Genomic DNA, 7,594 nt, shown 5'->3' with positions numbered 1-7,594 from the left:
CTCTAACCCAATGAAAGGGGTTTAGTTGTTCATAGCTCTAGAAAATGAAAATAAAGATGGAGAATACATCATAGAACTAGAAATTGCAGAGAAAGTAAAATACAGAGAGTAATTCTCTTTTTCCAACTTTTAGAACTCCCTTAACAATTCAAAGCTACTCCTATATATACTACTCTTCTCAGCTTCTAGTTTGCTCTTCAAGTCTTGGGCTTTGGATCTTGAGTTTGAAGCAGTTCTTTCCCTCATTTGGGCTTGGCCTTACTTGCAGAGAGAAAGTTCCTCATCGTTAGCTTCCACGTTAACTAAGTTAACGTGGAAGTTAACGTGGCTCCTTGGGGGGTTGTGTGGTTGCTTCCAACGTTAGTGACAATGTTGAGTGTTACTAACGTTGGCTCATCATTCATTCCTCATCGTTTGCTTCCACGTTAACTAAGTTAACGTGGAAGTTAACATGGCTCCTTGGGGGGTTGTGTGGTTGCTTCCAACGTTAGTGACAATGTTGAGTGTCACTATCGTTGTCAACAACTCTCACTTCTCATGTTAGCTCGCACGTTAACCAAGTTAACGTGGGAGTTAACGTGGTGTGTTGCATCCTTAGGCCAACGTTAGTGACAATGTTGAATGTCACTAACGTTGGCTTCTCTTTCCCCTATAACATTAGAGGCCACGTTAACTAGGTTAACGTGGGCTCTAACGTGGCCACTCATGAGTGTTTGCCAACGTTAGTGACAATGTTAAGTGTCACTAACGTTGGCTCAACTTCCCTTCTCCACGTTAGAGTGCACGTTAACTTAGTTAACGTGACTCTTAACGTGGGCAATGATGGCTTTGAGAGTGTTATTGGCAATCACTTTTCTCATTAACCTTGCAAGTTACCTCTCTTTCCTTGCTTCCTTTGGTCCTGAATCAAGCAACAGAGTGTATCAAAGTTCTAGTCCAAGTCATGGGTAATGCAGCATACAATTTGTCACTAAATTCATGCAAAATCCTCATGAAATAATGTAAAATGCACAATGTATGCTTGAATCAAGGTGTAGGTGAATATCTATCCAAAACTAGCTTATTTCCTAAAGAAATGCATGAAACTACCCTAAAAATAGTAAAGAAAAGGTCAGTGAAACTGGCCAAGATGCCCTGGCATCATAACACCAAACTTAAAGCTTGCTTGTCCCTAAGCAAGTACTGGAACAAGAGAATGATAAATGGAATATCCAGAGGAATGAGTCATTCTTGTGGAAGTTATGTTACTGATTTTATGGTGGTTTCATACATAGCAACTTAGGTTCATTCCATTACTGGCTTTCAGACTTTTATCATGTCCCTAAACACTTACTTTGTTTATATCCCATGAGACTTTTATTCATTGATCCTTTTATTGTTATTTCAAGGGTTATTTGTGTTATTTAGGCTAAGTGCTCTGTAAGGGGGCAACTCTTTAAGATAAGCTTTTAGCCAACACTCCCGAACCAGTTGGTTCAAGGTGCTAGGTGTTGAAGCACCCCTAAGGACTTACTCCCTCAAGTCTCTCCCCCATACATACACACCACAGACATATAGTTCATTTATTTTCTTTCTTGAGACCTTGGTGTCCAACACCTCTTTGGGTTACTAAATGCTCTGTAGTGAGGGTTACTCTTGATAGTGGAATTTCAGCTGATAATCCCGGGTTAGTTAACCCAAGTTACCAGGTGATAAAGCACCCCTGAGAGCTTATTCATCCAAGTAGATCCCTCACACAGGAGCACCACAGACACTTGTCTCAAGCTCCAAACCATTGGTGCCTAGCCTTATTGCTTACTCTTTTTCTTTTATTTTTTCACTTCCATTGTTCTTTCCCTTTTCTCTTATTAGGATCTTGTTATTAACTTAGTCTCATGGGTATATCCAAAGTCAAGTATTCAGGGTAGATAGTTGTCCTCCTAGCCTTGTGGTTGAACCAACTTAGCTAACTTATGACTACCCCAAAGATTCATGAATGCACTTCCACATTATGAACTCTACTCTGGTCTATTAAAAAAAACATAAACATTCTCTTCTTCATTTGATTTAAAATGGACAAGCTTACAAGTAAATAAGGGAAAGATGCAGTGACATTTAAACCAGAAATCATGGACCTATTCAGAAAGAAAACTTAAAAGACAGAATTTAAAAAGTTTAAACATAACATGGAAGCAGGTTCTATTTCATACAAGATCTTCCTTATTTAAAGCATAGAAAACGATGGACTAAAAGGAACTCCACCACCTTTCATTCATGTGGATGCCCATGCTCCCATCCTTGCTTGTCCTCATTGTGTCTCTCTTGAGTGCTTGTGCTCCCACTTCCTTTGCCCGTTGGTTTGAAGGTTCAGTATTTGCTCTTGTCCTTCCATATGTCTCATCCCTAAATCCTCAATGGCTCTTAGAAGGTGACTCATGTTCAAGTTGGCTGGATCAGAATACTCTTCTTGTTGATATTCTTCCTGATGAGGTTCCTCTTGGTGAACTCTTTCTTTTGCTTTTGGTTTTCCTATTTGTGGTCTTCTTTGTTGTTGAGCAGGTGTAGTATAAACCAATCTCTTAAGTGTAACTGGCCTCCCTGGGTTTACCCAGTCTGGATTGCTGTCCTCAAATACTACCTTGGCCTTGTTGCATAAGCGGAGAATGGTGCTGGGGTACCAAAGCCTGACACCTGAATCAACCTTCTCAGCCGAATCTTGAATCCCCTCGGCGATGAGCTTATTCACATTGATTTCCCCACCCTGTATTAAGCAATGCACCATAGTAGCTCGATTGATGTTTACCTCTGAATTATTTGCAGCTGGTAGAATGGACCTCCTCACAAGTTCAAACCACCCCTTGGCTTCAGGGCTCAGGTCTCCTCTCTTGATGAACTTAGGTCTCCCATCTGTGTACCTCTCCCAGTCAGCTGCTATAACACAGATGTCTGCCACTATCTCTGAGAGCTCATTATTATCAGGGCTTCTACTTATCCTTGCCTGATAACTTTCCTTATCAAAACGAGGTGATTTCAGGTGAAGAACTCTTGTTATGGCATTTGGGCTGAAGTCCACCTTTTTTCCTCTTACGTAACTTTTGAAGGTTGGGGCCTTGGTTTTATCCTCTCTTACTACATTAGCATAAAATTCTTTGATGAGGTTTCCATTGATCTTCCCCTCTGGACTTGTGAGCAATTGCCACCCCCTCTGTTCGATTTTCTCCAGAATTTGTGGTGACTCATCTGCGTTGATTTGGAAGATTAACTCTGGCAATATCTTTCTCGCCCTTATCCATTCGAATTCACGTTCATGAAAGGCAATTTTGAGTTTCTTCTCATCGAAAGGAACACTCTCCATGGGTTCCTTCCTCTTTTGCCTCTTTGAGCTTGATGATGCCATGAATTGAGTTGCTGTTTTGAGGTGGAGGTTGGAGGATACGGAGAGATGAGGAATAGGTTGCTAAGATAGAGTGTGATGAAGGGGTTTGAGCAAGCCGAAAGTATGAAGTGTGAAGAGTGGGAATTTGAGTGTGAGGGTTTATGAATTCCAACTAACTAACTAACTATTGGTGGGTCCTTATATGCATCTTGGTGGCACCATGGGGTGACACCAAACTTAGTTTGAAGCAATGTGATGAAATGTTTTGTTCAAAGCTCCCAAGACTAGCATGCATCTTGGTTTGCTTTGAACACCAAACTTGTTCTTCACTATATACTGCATGATAAAGATTTCACCAAGTGTTTGTCAAGTTTGGGTTGAAATTCATAAACATTGATTTATTTATTATTTTAAAAACATATAAAACATGGGTTGCCTCCCATGAAGCACTTCTTTAGCATCACTAGCTTGACGTTTTTCCTTCATCAGGGTGTTTGGTAGTGCTTAAAGTCCTCCCCTATTGCTGTGGACTTATATCCATTGGTTGGATCAATGATCTCCACATGTTCCATGGAAAGAACTCTGTTGATAGTGAAGACCTTGGGTAACTGAGATGGTACAGTGGGGAGATTAGGGGGAATATCTAGGAAGTAAGCTGAGACAACTCTATCCCCTAGAGAGAAATCTTCCGTAGGAATTTTCTTGTTCTTCCACCTCCTTGGTACCTTCTTCTTTATTTCTTTTGATGTTGCCTTCCCCTTGGTGACCTCTTTTTCTAAAGGAGTTGTGGTGCTGTCTTCACCTGCCTCTAGAGGTTTAGGTTCCTCCAACTTTTCCTTGAGCTGTGGCAATTGCTGTTTTCCTTGTTTATCTATTAAGGGGATCTCAGAATGAACTGGCTGTGCTTCAGTGCTTGTTTCCTCCTTCAGTGTCTCATTATCATTTGTGCTTAGTTCCTTGTCCTCTTGATCTGTTTCTTGTGAGAGTTTGAAAACATTGAAGCTGAGTCGTTCATCATGGATTCTCAATATTAGCTCCCCTTTCTCTACATCGATAAGTGCTCTGGCCGTAGCTAGGAATGGTCTTCCCAATATGATTGGATGAGTGCGACTCTCTTCCATGTCTAGGATGACAAAGTCTGTTGGGAGAAAGTATTTCCCAACTTTTAGCAACACATTTTCCACCACTCCTATTGCTTGCTTTTGAGTTTTGTCAGCCAGTCTGATGATTACATCTGTGGGTATTATCTCATTGATCTGCAGCCTCTTTGCCAGGGATAAGGGTAGTAAGTTGATGCTGGATCTCTTCTTTTTGTAGGCAACTCAGGTTGAATAAGGGCACTACATTCCTTGTTTATCACTATAGTCTGGCCTCCTTTGAGTGAGCCTTTCCTGGGAAGAAGTTCCTTCATATACTTGATGAACGCAGGCATTTGTTGAATTGCCTTGATGAATGGTATGTTCACATGCAGAGATGCAAACAAGTCTAGGAACCTTGAGTATATTCTTTTTTCCACAGCACCATTGAGCAGTTGAGGGAAGGGTGCATAGAGCTTCAGCAGCTCTTGTTGTGAGATTTCTGGTTCTTGGCGATTTCTATCCTCCTCCTTTGTTGAGTTATCTTCAGGTTGTTTGCAAAATTTGCCTTTCTTGTCTTCAGTCTCTTGATCACTCGCAGTGACCATTTTGCAATCTTCCCATCTTACTTTCTTTACTTCTCCTTTGGGGTTTTTCTCTGTGTCACTTGGGAAGCTATCAGTAGGTTTGGGAATCTTCTCAGCTAAATATCCCACCTGAAATTCCAGCTTCCTGATGGTCTCTACCTGGTTCTTAATATTGGCCCGCACCTCCTCTTTGAACACCTTATTTTCTTGAATCTCTTGGCATATTCCTTCAAGTAAGGCTTCAATCTTAGAGAGCTTGTCATCAATTGATGAATGATTCAGAGCAGATGTGCTATTTTGATTTTGATAGGCGTGTGGAGAAGTGTTGTTGTGGGGGTGTTGAGATGTCCTCTGTGTGAATTGCTGGTGAGCTGCATTGTTGTTGGAGTTGTAACATCTCTGGTCTTGGTTTTGATCTTGCTCACTTCCTCACCCAAAGTTTGGGTGGTTTCTCCATCCAGGGTTATAGGTCTTGGAGTATGGATCATAGTTTTTCCTTGGTGAATTCCCAATGTAGTTGGCTTGCTCCTGACTCCCCTCTGCTTCTTCATTCACTCCTTCTTGGGTTGTTGATGAAGTGGAGATTGCTGCTACTTGGTTTATCTCCATCTTCTTGGTGAGGTCAGCCAGCTGCTAGGTAATGAGCTTGTTTTGGGCCAACAGAGCATCTACATTGTTTAGCTCCATTACTCCTCTTGTGTTCCCTCTTTCGGAAGCATAGAAGTAGTCGTTCTCTGCTACTGTTTCAATAACATCTATGGCTTCCTCAATAGTCTTCTTCTTGTTCAAAGATCCTCCGGGTGAATGGTCTACGGCCTTCTTTGTCTCATAAGAGAGTCCTTCATAGAAAATGTGTAGCTGCACCCATTCGTTGAACATGTCAGGTGGACACCTCCTTGTTAAGTCCTTGAACCTCTCCCATGCTTCATATAGAGTCTCACCATCTTGTTGCCTGAAAGTTTGGACCTCAGCTCTCAGCCTATTGATTCGTTGAGGAGGGTAAAATCTTGCTAAAAATTTGTTCATCACGTCTTCCCAAGTTGTCAAGCTTTCCCTTGGGAAGGATTCCAGCCACTTGGCTGCTTTGTCCCTAAGTGAGAATGGAAATAGGAGCAGTCTATAGGCGTCAGGATGAACACCATTAGACTTCACTGTGTCACATATTCTCAGGGAGGTGGTCAAATGTTGATTGGGGTCTTCTTGAACACCTCCTCCAAATGAGCAGTTGTTCTGAACAAGGGTGATGAGCTGTGGTTTAAGTTCAAAGTTGTTGGCATGGATTGTTGGCTTTTGGATGCTACTTCCACAATTGCCTGGGTTTGGATTGATGTAAAAACCCAAAACTCTTCTATCCTCTCCAGCATGATTTGCTCTACCTCCTCTCCCATGGTTGTGATCCTCTTCTTCATGATGGTTTTCCATGTTGTCTTCCATGTTTGTTTCAAAGAATTCCTCTTCTTCCTCAGCACCAACCACTTTCTTTCCTCTTGCCTCCCTCCTTAATCTAAGGAAGGTCCTCTCAGGTTCAGAATCGAAGGAAGTTGAAGCCCCGCTTCTTCTCCCTATCATACAACCATCAAGTGCAAGCAAGAAAAGATAGGTGCAGAAAGTATTTGTGTCAGAATTACTGTTAGTTGTGGGTGATGCAATATATCAAATAGTTAGTGGGTTAGCAAACAGAATTGAAAATAACAAAGTAAAACAAAAGAGTAGAGGGGGAAGGGAAGAAGTTTAACAAAAACAAAAAGTAAATCACTCAAACAGAAAATAAAATTCACAAAAATAAAAATGCTCAATCCAGTGATCTTCCAATTTAATCATTGTTGATGCACAATCAATTACCGGCAACGGCGCCATAAACTTGATGCACGGAAAACTTGTCTCTCAACAAATCTCCTTTCGGCAAGTGTACCGAATTTGTCGTTAAGTAAAAACTCACAATAGAGTGAGGTCGAATCCCACAGGGATTAATTGATCAAGCAACTTTAATGAGAAGAATGTTTTAGTTGAGCGAATCCAGAATTTGGGTTGAGAGTTGCAGAAAATAAAATGGCGGGAATGTAAATAATAGAAAAGTAAATGCTAGAATTAAAGGACTGGAAGTAAATGATTGAAAATAAATTGCAGAATTGTAAATGGGAATGAGGATTTGCTCATAAAAGTAAATGGCAGAAATTAAAGAGAATGGGTAAGATTAGAGATGAGGAGTTCATTGGGCTTAGGAGATGTTGCAATTCTCCGGATCAAGTTCATTTTCATCTCTTCCTCAATCAATGCACTCATTGATCTCCTTGGCAATCTTAAGTGATTGAATTACAATTTCTTGCAATTCAATCTCTCAAATCTTGATCAATAGCCAATTCCTTGGTCAATTGCTCATGAGAAGAGATGAAGTATGGTCACTGATTATACCACATGCATTTCCCAAATCAAGAATTGAGAGGGTTATAGTCACATACGCATCCAAACCCAATTTGGTCCAGCATGAGAAAGCATTTCTAGCTTGATCTCTTCATTCCTCTTTCAAGGTTCAAAAGAGATCCAAGTTTAAATAGCTTATTTTCCAAGATAACTAC

Source organism: Arachis ipaensis, chromosome B08, assembly GCF_000816755.2.
Source record: "Arachis ipaensis cultivar K30076 chromosome B08, Araip1.1, whole genome shotgun sequence".
NCBI lineage: Eukaryota > Viridiplantae > Streptophyta > Magnoliopsida > Fabales > Fabaceae > Arachis > Arachis ipaensis.
This window is presented reverse-complemented; position numbering follows the sequence as displayed.